The sequence below is a fragment of the Rissa tridactyla genome, chromosome 1 (assembly GCF_028500815.1).
Source record: "Rissa tridactyla isolate bRisTri1 chromosome 1, bRisTri1.patW.cur.20221130, whole genome shotgun sequence".
NCBI classification, from domain to species: domain Eukaryota; kingdom Metazoa; phylum Chordata; class Aves; order Charadriiformes; family Laridae; genus Rissa; species Rissa tridactyla.
Genome location: NC_071466.1, coordinates 123,536,427 through 123,551,712, shown reverse-complemented (window position 1 = coordinate 123,551,712; position 15,286 = coordinate 123,536,427).

Genomic DNA, 15,286 nt, shown 5'->3' with positions numbered 1-15,286 from the left:
AGGCAACGAAGCCTATGAGGGGTCTAGAAAACAAGTCTCAGGAGGAGCAGCTGAGGGAACTGGGATTGTTTAGCCTGGAGAAAAGCAGGCTGAGGGGAGACCTTGTTGCTGTTTACAACTACCCTGAGGGAGGTTGTGGTGAAGTGGGAGTCGGTCTCTTTTGCCAAGTAATAAGTGATAGGACAAGGGGAAATGGCCTTAAGTTGCACCAGGGGAGGTTTAGATTTGGATATTAGTAAAAGTTTCTTCCCCAAAGAGGTTACCAAGCATTGGAACAGGCTGCCTGGGGAAGTGATTGAGTCACCATCCCTGGAGGTATTTAAAAGACATGTAGATGTAGTGCCGAGGGACACGGTTTAGTGGTAACTTGGCAGTGCTGGGTTAACGGTTGTACCTGATGATCTTCAAGGTCTCTTCCAAACAAAATGATTCTATAATACTATGCTTCCCAAGCCCAGCTAAGACTAAAGTGTGTGTCATTGATATGCTGAGAGGATATATATGAAAAAACAGTCTTTATCTAATAGATGAAACGGAAGCTGTTAGAGAGGAGGGGAGGGAATTTGGAAAAACACCAAGTTCTGTTCTCCTCTCAACCAGAGGGTGAAATTATCTGTCACTCACATATCTTACAACTTTTCTTTAAACTTAAGCTACTACTTCAGAGTGCTCTATGGGTCCTAAATAACATTAAAAGTAGCTATGTACCCCGTTGCTGCTTTCCAGACCAAATGTCCCTTATGTGCTAGGGTTTTGTCTTGGCTCTCCATTTTTACCCCCAAGATCCCCATGTACCACCCTCAACAATTTTAGGGATAATCAACTCTAACAATTACTTCACACCTCAAGCTGTTGAGGTGGTAGCACAGAACAGGGCTGGTATTTTAACCTTCATCCAGGGTATGTGTCTCTAAAACCCTCACTAGTGCCCCTTGCTTATCCCTCTTTATTGGGTAGACTGTTCGCCCCATAATTTTCATCATGTGAGGGGCTCTGTGTCCCTGCTTTCGCCATAGCATGGTTCCCTGCAATTCCTTTACACCAGTGGATCTATGAATCCTGAAAGCCACACTCCTTGTTTTCTGACAAAAATTCTCTCAATATCTTCACGCTTCCACGTGTAAATAAAGGTGTTTGGAATTATTTTTGGAAATAAGGCAACTTAGTAATGATGGTGTAATAGAGAAGAAAATATCTAAAAAGGATGGACTGACCTCAGTTCTTACAGCAGCAGAACTTGAGATATCTACAGTTTTCCATTTATTTCTCTCCCCTGTTTCTGAAATGACTTGCAAACAAACAAGCAGCCACCCAAAAAAGTCTGTCTTGGGCAGAGAAGAGTAAGGACTTTGCACTCTTCATGAATGTGTCCTTGTGGAAGTTACCAGTGCCTCTGCTGAAGGCTAATGTAAGCGTTGATAAGTACCACGTAGCCATGTGAAGCAGCGATATTGTAAGGTCTTAAGATTTTGGTGGTGGTTTGCATGAAGCCTCAGGTCCCCAAACTTGTTATAATCTGGGAATCTCTTTCATCTTCTTTCAGAAACTGATAATCCAGTCCACAGGGGGACCAGAGACAAAGGTTTCTGCCATTCCCCAGCATTCAAAAGCTAAAAGGAAAATAAGAACACCAAAGTCACGACTTAAAACTCCAGCAGCCTGACTTGAGTGTTTGGGTTTTGGCAATACTGAAACAGCTTCACAGCAAGATGACTGAAGCAGATTCCATCTGAATACAGGGAATTCCTCTTTCTGTAAGAGACTTCTTGTTGAAGGTTGTATTAAAGAGCGCCCATACATCCTGTGTGCTACAAGGATGGACTGTGCCCTGTTTGGAAGGGGTCTAGTGAAATGAACAGTGGACTTGCATGCATCTCGATTGACTGGAGGATACTTAAGAGAAATCTTAGGGAGTGGAAAAAGATGTCAGTCTTGCATGGTTTGTGTAAAGAAGCTTTTGCTGTATATTACTTTTTTTTTTTCTTTCCTGGAGGAAACATCTGCTCTCAGATCAGCCCAGGACTATGTCAGCTTGTAGAAAATAAGTAATTTCCAGAGGCTGACTGCTCTGAAAACAGGCAGTAGTTTGCTTGGGGGGGACGGAAAGAATATAGCCGCTGCTTCCTTAATATCGTGATATACAACTGACTTCTCTCTGTCCTTTGAGTGAGATTATAGTCCTCTGAAAGCCCTCTCTGAGTTCAGTGGGTTCAAGGTTGCCTGCAAGGGCTTTCTTTAGGCTGTCGGCTGTTAAACTGAAAATCACTGAGGTCTCCTGTTGTGGTGGAGCAGGGAGACCAGCCTCCCTTTTGCCTCAGGCAAAAGATAGTAAGTCTGTGCAGAAAAGCAAGTATAATCTACTTTTCTGATATTTAGTGGTGATAATGGCCAGGAGTAAGGGCTGCACTGTGCTAGACACTGTTAAATTAATCTCTGCCCCGCAGAGCCCCTCTTCGTAAAGACAGCAAGACCCAACAGGTGTTAGTACAGAGCTACCAGTGCAGGAAAGATGGGCTTGTCTTTGCATAAATTAATACTGTGCTGATCTTAATTGGCACAAGGGAGGCACTGATCTAACCAGTGCCAGCAGGCAATAATCCATCAGCATCAAAGCAGCTGTAGGCTTGACTCTGGTTCAGCTGCGGTACGGTGCAGACACCTCAGCTGCTCTGCCAGTGCAGAACCACAAGAAGAAGAATAGTAGTTACTGCTCTCCCAGGATCCCTTTTCTCCTCCCTTCCTTCCCCACTTCCTTTTCTTTCTCTTTTCATCGTCTTGCAGATGCAATCCGCTGACACTTTTACCCACTTGGACAGAAAGGCTTGGAGCAGAGAATTGGTCCTCTTATAGATGGAAAAATTCCTGTTGGTGTGCGGCTGACGGAGGGCTCAAGGCCAGCTAACACGTTTTTTAGCTCATTTTTAACCTTTCCTACCTGTCTCTTCAGGTGGGACGATACTCCACTCAGGCAGCTTCACAGAGACATCAGACCCCATAAGGACTCATACTCTAATGATCTAAATTAGGCCTGCTCTTTAAAGTTCACTAAATTGCAGAAAGAGCAGGCAGACTAACTGCCTCCTTATGTCTTCTCCACATGCCCAGATTTCAGAGAGACTTTGTTGTGGCTGAGAACTTTCCACTTCTCCAGGCATTTCATTCTTCTCTTCCATTGCTTTTCTGTGCTTTATTCTGCCTGACTGCAATCCATGTTTTCCAGGTGGTTGGGGGACAGAGCGTTTCAAATAGGACACTTAAATCCTTTTGCTTAGTTTGAGAGGCCCCTTATAAAGCAATGAGTCAGACATAGTTAAAGCCTCAAGTCCGGTGGCTGTCGTAATATTCCTGCTATAATAACAACTTTTTGTGGACTGGCTCTCCCGAGAGACTTTGGGGAAATACTCGTTTGACCAGCACTTGAAGCAAGGGATTCTAATTCTGCTACCAAGGTAGTGTTATAGTAGTAAGAGAAAAGAAAAAAGTCCTTCCTTTTTTGGAGCGGGGGGTTGGGGGTGGGAGGAGAGAATGAGGACAGGTAGATGATAAGACATGTAGTCATGCAGAAAAGACAGTGTTATGGCTTGTGAGGAAGGGATTTTTTTTAATTTTTTTTTTTTTTGAATCAGTCAAAATCAGATTCACTTGAAAATGCTCATTGCTGCTCACAGCCTTCTGCGAAAATCTGATGTCAGGCAGTGTTGCATTCAAGAGAAAGCTGAAGTCACCGTGGGGTGTTAGTGCTTCTCTGGCCCATTCAATAAAGACAGACCTGGGCTGGGTATCATTCTGATGGGTCTGATGCCTGCTTGGTCTAATTCACTTGCAAAGAGCTCAGGCAGCAAACCCCCACCTCTCTTTCCTTCAATAACGGAGGCCTTTTGTTTGTTTGTAATTTATTAACTGGCAGCTAAATTTATCAACCTGAAAATAAGCTACTAAGCAAGTTCTAGTTACAGTCTGCAAGTTCTGGTAACCATTTCCTCTGTCTTATTTTTTTCAAGGCTTCCATTCCCAACCCCCTCTCCTTCAAACAAACACCTATAAAAACTGTTGATGGGCAAGGTAAGAATTGATTTGAGCCCACTAGTGCAGAAAGTCAAATTTATCCATTTTGATTTTTCCAAGTGGTGGAAAATTGCTTTTTGTTCATAGCAAAAACTCAGAACTGCATGGTTTCTAAAACCAAAAAGAAAAAAAACAGTTGTATGCTTATTGGAGGGACAGCAGAGCTGTTGCCTATTTTATTGCTGTAACTTTTATTTGTAAGTTTTACTTCAAAGCTTTATGCTTGTGGGCTTGAAGAATTCCTCCACTTGGAAGCTCTTGAATTAAATTGACTCATAGACATAGAGAACATAAGTTTTTTGTGTGTATCCCATGGATAGGGGTTTCCTGTGTCCTCCAGTAGGAATCTTTTGTGGTCTTCCTGTCCATGGCTTATGTAAGGCCTATTTTTAGGTAGTCTTCCTGCCATTGCACTTAAAACACTGGTCAGAAACAAGAGGGGTTCTCCAAACCTGAGCTGAAAGAGTTTGCCAGTTTTCTCAGTTGTTTTCATAGGGAATTTAAATCTCAGGTCCAAAGCAATTGCAACAGTTTTTACATCATGAGGTCGTGGTCAAACCCAATGACTTACCTAGTACATACACCTTGCTGACTCTATAGACTTCCATCTCATTTCAAGGTGGTATTTCTAATGATTTCCTCTCCTGTGTTATAATGTTTCTTTGAATGATTAAATATCTACTGCCTACCAGACCGAGGGGCTGAATTTCACTGGTGCCTCGAGAATGCAGCCATAGGGCATAGGGCAAACTCAGAATATTTGATACATTTGGGCCAGTGGGTTTATTGTGAGATGTGTGCCTGCAAAGAGATCCCCGTGGAAGCACCAGAGAGGCTTGAGGAACAGGTGTATAGGGAACACAGGACAGAATTAAATTAGATGCTGTGTTGAAGGGTACAAATACAAGCAGATCAGAGACTTCTGTGGGGACTAGCCTGAAGGAAAACAAAAAGGACAACTACTCTTTAAACTGAATAAATTCTCAGTTCAATGATGTCTGTATTATAGAATACAGATACAAAGCAATTTCTTCCAGGGCAAAGAGGTTATTTTTGCCACTTTTCACTGTTTTGAAGAAACCATATCAAATTTTGTACATAGATTTTTGGTCTCCAATTTTTTGAAGAAAAACTTCAGATGACATGGAGCTGGGACTAAAAGGAGGTAAGCTAAAAGGATATGTTTCAAGAGTATGACCCAGAAAGGTCCCCACTGTTACCGACAGTTTAATGAGGAAAAAAGATTGATATTAAAAAAAAAAAAAAAGGAAAATAATATATTTTACTAATTGACACCTGTGTTAGACACTTTTAGAATATAAAACATATGCTTTGAACCTGATCCCTTTAGGCTTAGATACTGCTATAAAAGCTTAGGAACAGAGAGAAGCACATTTGGAAAAAGTCATACATAATCACTTTTAAGAGAAGTTTGGTAAATAAGAATTGGAGCTGATGTCTATCTTTGTTCTGAGGAAGCTGAACCTTGTTTATTTTTACCCAGCATTTTCACCTTTGTATAAACTACCACACCAAAAATCATTAGAAGATACAGATTTATTCTCTTTGGGCTCTGTCAGCTATCTTAGAAAAAAAGAATGTAAGCATGTGAATTTATGATCCTTTGTTTTCTGCGGTTTCTGTGAAATCAAAATACAGCTGTAGGTTTATATGTGCGTACTGAAGATGAGTAGGTGTATGATGCAGATCTGTGGATTTTTTTTCTGCCCAACTGCAAGCATGAGAAGAGGAACAGTGCTATGGGCAGACTTTGCATGCAAATCTCACTTCCACTACTCAGTCCATGTGTCTCTATTACAGCTGACCTCTACTTTTTAGGAAGCTCTGACCTGGTTTGAGAAACCAGATATGGAAATGAACTGAACACCCACATTTGAAAGCTTGAAAATCCAAACTTTCTTTGTCCTTCATTTTACTTCACAAGAAGTTTGTGGTCTTGAAGGTTGTTGGATATGCATTTATAAAAAGCAGAACTTATTTTGTAATGTTCAGGATCAAAACTATCATTCTAACTTAAATTAGCTGAAGTTATGGGAGTCTGATTTTGACCGTAATAGAAACACAGACACCAACTATGATTTTAAATCCTCGGTTTAGATTCATAATCTCTATCCCAATGGGATAATTGAGTAGCAGCAGGCTTATCGGAAGCTCATCTTCAATGACCGGTTGATTAAGTTCACCGTCCATCTCCTTTGTGTAAAGATGCAAATATAAAACCCTGCACACTGTTTAGAAGGTGGGAGCTCTGTCTGGTGGAGCGTAGAGTCTCAGAAAGCCCCACCACGCTGTTGGAAATTAAGGCAAATGGGGTGTACACAGCCTGCGAGTGTGATTAGGAGTGGTTTTGTGTGTCACTCTTTATGAGCTCTCACCTAGGTAATATTGACCATCTCCAAACTCCTGAGACGTGTTACAGTACCATCCTTTGTGTTGCCTCATGGCTGCTGTAAGCAGTGATCTCACCTAGACTTATACTGTGCACCGGTGTAAGTGAGGCCCTAGAAATGCATTTTCAAGTCTGTTTTAAAGTTGTTTGGAAATCAGCTGGTCTTGTTTTACGTCTTCAAAACACACAGTATCTGCAGATAATTAACTCACTGTAAAAAGACAGTTGTTATGGAAAAGCTAGAAGGCACATTCCTCCCTCAGGCTAGGTCTGACATGGGGTCTGCTGAAGTCACATCAGGCCATCACGTAATTTACTTTTAATTTACTGAATATGTTGCCTTGGGGTCACGTTATTTCTAGGAAATCTGAGGTGATTTATGTCATGCCTGTGCAATTTCCACACACAAAGCTGCTGCAGACACATTGCAATGTTACAATCATCAATAAGAAAGAGGCAGATCCCTCGTAAGGCAGTGCGTCTCTTTGGCTTCCCGTGATGAGTGATGAATTACAGGGAAACAGGAGAACTGAGGATTCTCTTCAAATAGTTTGTAGAGGTTTTCCCTTCAAAGCTATCTCCTGAAATGTCAGGTGCTAAAACTTCCCGTACTGATAGGAGAGCTGGCAATCTTCCTGAACCCTGGGGGCCTCAGCCAGTAGGCACAGGTGGGTACGAATGACAAAACCTACTACGTTGAACACGAGGAGTGGAGCTCTGCCTGATGGAAGCCGGAATGCACCACTTCCCAGAACAAGACTTGAGATTCAGTGACTCGTCTCGCATATGGGATACTCTGTGATCCCAGAGCATCAAGTGTTGCTGGCAGGTGCTGCCCTGGAGAGATCTCCCCTCATTTATTTCAGCCTTAGGCTTTAAAAAAATCAAAACAAAACCAAAAAGCTCACCCCTGTCAAAACAAAAGGAAACATCCCAAAAAATGTGCTGTGGGTGTTTAAGGAGAAGAAAGTATATTGGGAATTACAAATTTGCAAAAGGTGATTAACATAGAGAGGCGAGCACAGCTGCTCCTGATGAAGACCTTATTGGATGAGCAAAGCCTCAGTGACAAAATAAGACGACTGTGTTGATCAAATACGGTACTGCCATGAGAAGAGTTTGGATGAGTTGGGAGCAACAGAGAACTTGTATTTAAGTTTGCATCAGAAGTGAATTTGTGTGAAAAAATGAGGATAGATGCAGAGCTGATCTACCCTAATTGCAGGTCCAGTCATTGAATTTATTAGAAATATTCTTCCCCTGCCTTCATTTTCTGGTTCATCTTTTTTCTACCTTTTGACTAAAAGAAAAAGGTACTCGATGATAGCAGGGGCCAGTTACCCTTTCTCATTTTTCACTCTTTCGCTGATTATGAAAGACTATAACCAGACCATAAATATTGATAATCTCTTCCTGGAACATCCTTAGGGGTTAACAAACAAATACTGTGGTCTGCTAGGAGATTCCTAATGAATGCAAGGACTTCCTGATGGCTTTCCTTGGAAGGGAGAACATGAGGAGGGAAGTGGCTTGTGCGTCATGCTAATCGCATTAAAGGCCATTAGAAAATATCTTGAGGTAGCCTCTTTTGAGTTGTATTTTACGGGTTTTGTCTCCCTCACCTGTAGCAAAACTCATTCAGTTGGGCAGTTATGACAGGAACGATATATAGCAGACTTTGAGCAATAAGTGTTCAATGTTAGCATCTGCATTTTCTCAGCATCACTCTGACACTTGATTTGCAAAAGAAATATTGGCTTTACAAGGATCTACAGCCATAATGCCCTGACAATTTATTTTTCCAGTTTCAACAAGCACACACACAAAATTCAAGAGTCACAACATTCATATTTCAAAGTTTTTGCATGTAAGGAAGGCAAGAAAGTAGTCAGAAAATTATTTTAGCATTGACAAAACCCAGCAGATAGGTTCACTATTCCTATTATGTTCTGGCAGACTTTCATGATAATAGTTCTTAGTGTACAGACAATAGCAGGGTCACTGCATGGCCATGTTTCTGTGGATTAATGGTGCCTGTGATGTATTTGCTTCAAACCTGCTTTATTAAATTTCTTCTCCTGAGTCAGATGCTCAGATGGTATCCTTGGCAGAGCATCTGCCCCTTGTTGTAATTTTTTTTAAGTCAGAAAAGAAAATCAAAGCTATTAGATGCAGCCGCATGTGTACTCCTTGATATAGATTGCTGACTGGTGCTCTCTTCTACTTTCACTTTGCCCCTTTGGCCAACTGATATGTTGTTTGACAATTTCCAGTCATACTTGACTAGCTAACAGTCAAGTGTGGCCTAGTCTGCGTGCAGAACCATGTACATACAAAAAAGATTGTCGCTGCCTCAGAAAGATACCAATCTAAGCATCACTGAGGAGGCAATGAAGGCGATATTACTATAACTAGGTAACAGTGTAGAAGTAAACTATTTCAGCGAGTTACCACTCTATTAGTCTGCCTGGCTGGGAATTTGTCTTATTATTGTCACAGAAATTCACAGTGACTAAAACACAGCTGTGGAAGTAGACTAACTTAGCTTTGCTGAGGTTTCTAGGTGGGACATGTATCATGCATGTCATCCACTTATTCTATCCACATCAGTATGGATGATTTCCTTCTCTACCTAGCTAAAATTGCATTTGTTTGTGCCAAGGTAGTAGTGGATTGCACTTTGTGCTCCAATTTGCAAGTGTTAGGTGATGATAGAAAAGTTCCAATGCATGTACATGGCAGATGAAGGGTGCAGGCCTGGCCTACTGAAGGTAATGGCAGGTTCTTAAGGATGTCGTTGGTGACAGGGTGTTAAATGCGTTGATGAGCAACAGGCTGAGAGGTCTGGACTAAAGCCTAGGTTGCTTCACTCCCCCACTCCCTGGTGCTTCCTGTCAGGACAGATTGCTTGTTACCAAGGGCTTGGATGCCAAATGCCGCAGTTGAAGAGTGTGTTGTAGTAGGCAAATTTTCAAATAGGTCAGGCACCGTGACCGGGACTGCTGTTTAGCTGTGCTTCAGCATGATCAAAAAGATGAGTAGGAGAGGATGCAGCTCGCGTCCTGGGTGACCTTCACTGAGTGACTTAACGTCATTGCATCTCTGTTTCCCGTAATGTGAAATGAAGATTGCTACACACATCTCTCAAACTGCTGTTTAAGTTTCTGGATATGATCCGTTATTTGAATGTAGGTGATAACTCTAAATGTTGCTGACTTTCTGAGATGGTCTGTCAGATTTACACCACGCATCTAGTCCAGGGAAAGGGAACAAAGCATGCTTAGTAAAATGGTACCCCTGTTCTGATGCAAAGTAAGGAAGTCCATTCAAAATTGATGGAATATTTAAATCCTCTACATTTAGAACTGATTGAGCACTTATTTTTAACTGCATACTTTAAACAACAAGATTTGATTTTGCGGTTTTGTGTATAATGAATTACAATGAGTTTATTCATGCTCCTGAGAATGAAAAATACATATAAGATGCATCTCAGCTGCTTCTTCGGCATAGTGTGAGATTCAAAATGACTGGACCAAGGATGATTAAATCTTTCTCGCCCCTCACCCACTGCACCCAAGTACGTTTTGGTTAAATTGAAAGTGTTGTCTTTATGCTTTTAGTCATGTGAACCATGTCGTAAAGGTGGACAGTGCTGTAGGAAGGGGAAAAAAGCTTGGTCGGTGATACAGTACAGGTATGGACTCTGAACTCTAGCATCTCTTGGTTTGTTTCACTCTTCAAATTCCATTTACCGCTTTAGAAGCAGATGGTGGATTCTGGAAGCCAGCAGAAAACCAGGCAGGATCATGGAGGAGAGCTGTATAAAAATGAAGCTCAGGACTATGGAAGCCCAGTTGTCTTGAATCAGTTAATGGGTCTGAAAATCTTTGAAAGTCAGTGGCTTTTTGAGTGCCTGTCTTAGTGGAGCAGGATATATTCAGTTATATTGCTGCACATGCAACATGTTAGGATATTGCTCGTGGTGTGTTTTGAAGATAAGATACTGCTGTAGTTCCCCTCCTTTTCTTCTTTACAACTTTGGTCTAATTCTGCATAGCCTCATTTACACTTACAGGAATTCTACCTCTGGATCTGAACCCTGTTGTGCTCAGTGCTGCACTTTGCACAAAAGCTGTGCTATCTGTGTCTAAAAGAGCTTGCAATCTAAATAACTGTGGTAGGAGGGTCTTCATTTTCTTCAGCCTTGTGTAACTGTTGATGTTTTCACAAAGAAGACACAAAATGCCACCAAATTACAATTAATTAGCAAATTCTGATCTTTTAGTGAGACTTTTCCCCAGCTTCATGTAAATAATAAGGGAACATGCAGGGCAATGGGGGAACAATGTTGTATATTTGAAGTGTAGGGTGAGGTTTTAGTTTTGCAGCACGCTTACAGCACAGGAAACAAGAAATGTGAGGATGCGATCATACTATGTTGTCTTGCTATTCGGTTACTTAGTGCTATTGCAGCCTTACTGCTGCCGGCTGTGATTTTTGTCACCTGTTACACTGAATTTAACTTCGTCTGTTTTGGATGACAGGTCACCCAGGGAAACTCACAGTGAAGACAGTAACAAGCCCCTCGGTAGGAAATGTTCTTCTCTTTCAGGACTGACCCAGCTTGGTGAGGCTAGTGACAAAATGCTGTTTAACACAAGTCGTGTGATACAGCGTGGCGGATGAGCTGTGTGTGACTTGCAGTGCTCCGGCTGCAGAGGCCATCCCCTGCGTGGCTGAGGAGAACAGCCGGGACTCTCTCAGCTCTGCTGCTGGCATTCCCAATGGCCTGTACAGAATCCTGCAGGGAGCCAAATCCCTACCCATGCTGTGTGCCCTCCATTTCCCCCAGGACTGTTATGGTAGAGATGGGGCTGTCTGCTGCTACTGAGACAACTTTCACCCAACTTTAGTGTTGGCTTTCCTCCCACCTCCTGTAAAGGAGTTCTCCACCTGCCGCTCATGACCGGAGTTCAGACACTTCCCTGTTAAACATCCCCCTCCAGCAGAACCACAGGTGATAAAAGGAGTTCTGCTCATGGGATTTCTCGTTAGGTAAATCCCCCTTACCCCTAGGTAAAAGCTTCACCTTAATAGAGTGGCGCTGACTGCCCTTTGAGAAACTGCTCTGTGCCTTTGAAGCATTGAGGCCTGAGGCTCAAGTGGAAATGAAGGAGAGGCAAAGGAGCGTGGACAGAAGCAGCGTTTTCCGCTTTTCAAATAATTAGGGTAGAGAGGGAGGCCCTTTACTAACTCTTTGCCATTGAAATACTTTGTGTACTATTCTGATTTTCAGGGTAAACATCAATCAAAAAACATTTTTCAGGAGCTGACCCTGTGTAAATGGCCAGTATATGATGGAGAGGTCCCTTAAGTAGTATTAGTTTGCATGCTCCTGCTTTTCCAGTATGTACTCAGATTTTGCCAGGTTAAAGTCATTGCTTGCACTTGTGTTATTAGGTGTCCTGTTCTTCTTAACCCAGCTTTGTCCCAGACACTTTTTTCAGAGCACACAGCACAGTTGTCAGGGTTTGTTTTCATCAGGTTTGGACTCATTTATGTGAAGGAATAATCTGTGGGGTACTTACTCATTATACAAAATTCTCACACTGTCCTGATAAATTTGGCCCTAACTTAGCGTGCATAGTTAAAAAGGATCTGAACATAAGCTGAAAAAAAATAAACCTCGTCCATTGCTTCCTAAGGTACTGTGGGCATATTCATTATTGCTGCAGGTTGTGTTTGGCACTCATGATCTTGTTAAAGTGTCCATTAAACGTAAGACCTGCAAGCTCATTTTTAAAGAACTAATGTTAAACTTTGTTTTGTGCAGTCTGGAGCAGCACTTAATGGCAGATTTTTCCTTGGGCTATGGGGGATTCTCTACCAACCTGTGCATTTCTACCCTATTCATAGGCTTGTTCATAGTTCTGATAGAAATGGATGTCTAAAGCAATAGAAGTGAAAAGGCCAAGCCAGATGTTGGAAATGGCGTATGTTGCAGACATGCACTTACCTGTGCATGGACGTTTTAAAAATATCTTAGAGGCACAACATACATTTGAGAAGAGGAAAAACAATGTCATGTGTATTATCCACATCCTATATGAACACACTAAATCAGAGTGACAAAACTATGGACCCAATTTCTAATGTGGCCTCAAAGGTTGCCTGCTGGCTGGAGGTCAGCCACTGGGTTATAGAGTTGGTCAGCTTAGATGACAGATAAAATCTATATGCCTACCAAAGCATAGCGGCAAGAGGGAAAAGCACAACTATTTAATTTCCTAAGCAGTGAGGACTCAGAAATTTCATTTCCAACTCTGTCACTGACTTGGCATAGACTTGTAGTGCAGTCATAAGGTTAACACTTCAGAGAACGTCCATCTGTTTTGAAGGTCTCAACATCTGAAAAATCTTCATCTTTTTGTCCTGGAAGCACTGTGAACTTTTAAAACTGCTATTGGAGCAAAGGTACCAAAGTACCTAGTGCTTCACTTACGGAGAGATTTGCAGTCAGAATACCCCTGATCCCCAAGGTTTCCAAAATTAATAGACTTTAAGAATGTTGCCTTTATCTTCTCTGGATCTGGTTTTCATCCTGTACAATGAGCATAGTCATGCCTTAAAGTTTACACAGGTATTGCAATGTATGATTAGTGTTTAGGAATGCTTCACGATCCTTGAATGATGGATTTTCTAGATAAAATGCAAGGTGTGGTTTACACTATCAAAAAAGTTTTGATGAATTGGTTCTTCAGAGACTGCTCCAGTCTCCGTTCCCAAGAATCATCATGCAACTGCTTTTTTCAAGGCAGGTGTATATGCTGGTGGTGCTTAGACCAGTATAATACGCCTGGCTCCTCTTCATTGTCATGTGGAGATGCACTGGAAGTTAGGGATTCGGAGTTACACTGTGAACAGTATTTCCTTGCTCTGTCCTGACATTGAACATCCCTCTAATGCCAATGCCATGAGCTTCTGTTCCCTGCATGCTTCACGGAAGCTATTTGCTGTTGGTGGATTGTCATCTGTTCTGATTGTGGTGTCACAAGTGTTGGTATCCCAACTCCAGAGTTGGAGAGGAGGAAAGTAATTATCTTGGCATAGGTTTTCAATCTGTTCCAATGGAATTTCTCCAATTTTCAGTGTCAGCAGTGAACGTATTACACAGAAATGTATTAATAGTAAAAATGTATTCTACCTCTTTAGATTCCTTAAAAAAAAAAAAAAAAATCGTGTTCCTTTATCTGTCGCTTTAAGTGTGTCTTGAATACCTTGAATACCAGTTTGTCAAATTAGCAGCATAAGCCAGAGGACAGAAGAGTCAAGAGAAAGATGTCCAGTCAGACTCTGGTTTTGCACTGGAGCAACATCACTGGGTTTGATTAATCTCGTACGCTATACCAGCATTTGTAAGATCAAAATCAGGCCTACCTTTCAGTCTGAAGTTTATTTTTCCCAGGATAACTCCAGTGACTGGATTCTGACTTGTGCAAAAGGAGGGTGTTTGTATGACCGTAAACCCAAATACAACTGCGGAAACAGAAGGGACCGGAAGACCAGTGTTACGTTTAGCAACTGCTTGCGTCTGCAAAGGTGTTGGTATTCGTGCAAGTTGTAACTATTTTCTGCTTCGTTATTTTGAAGCTATAGTGGAAAGAAGTGGTGTCTTGAGTCATTCTACTGTTTATCACCATCAGATCAAAGGGCACAGAATTAGGTTTGTGTTTTCACAGAGATTGATGCTGACACACAGCTGTCCTTTCCTCCTCCTGAGCACATCAAGACTGAATGTTTTGCAGATTGCAAGCTTGGCCCTGGTTAGGAGTCTGAAATAAAACTTCTATTGTCTTGAGTATTATGGTGTTTGCTCTAAAGAAATCATCAACCTTGGTTGTTTATTTTTGATTCTGCAGGAAAGGAGGGGGTGGGGTAGCCATCCATGCATCTGTTCGCAATCCTCACTTTAAAAGTCTAAAAATAAACATGCCCCAAAGTCCACCCGAAAACTGTGTTTGCTGGCGCTCTTGAACAAGGGACAATGTACACTTCAGAATCAGCTTAGCTTAAAAAATTATATAGACTGAAAAAAAAATCAATGGTGTAGTTTACCACTTTAAAATAATAAAAGTATGTATTTTTAGACATCTACACAAACACAAATACTTGCTTTTAACAAGGCCAGAACACTACTATGTAAATTCCTCTTTGTAATCCAGTTTTTCTTTCATCTCTTGTTCTGATCCTTCAGAGGATTGGGTTGTTGTGAGAAACTACTGAAATGCTTCTGTGCTGATATGAAAGGTTAAAGAAGGTTATCTCAGAGACAGAGCGTGCGCTCAGTTTTTTTGCACACAAGGCAAAATTAGCTGAAAGCATGACAAAATCTTCTGCATGGCAACCTAATGAGCTGTGGTCTATATATGGCATCAGTTAAGGTTTCTACCATGGGGTCTACACGGAAATATTGACAGCTAAGGGGAAACAGTAGAGATGACTTCAGGACAGACTAGGTGCTGTGGTATCTGTAACCCTAAAACTATTGCTAACCTACAACATTGCTATTATGATTTATGGAATGATAGAGCAACTTCAGGGACCTGTAATTGGGGGTGGTGGTGGTGGTTGTCTATGTGTGTACGTCTGTGTCCCTCTTTGAATTTCCAGGGATTTAATTCCATTTCCTCTGGTGTGTAGAGGTATTTACACAGCCATAAAGACAGACAATATTGAGAGCTGAGGAGGCAGCTGTAGCACATGAATAGACACTTGTTTGCGTGTATTTATAAACACGCATATATCTAA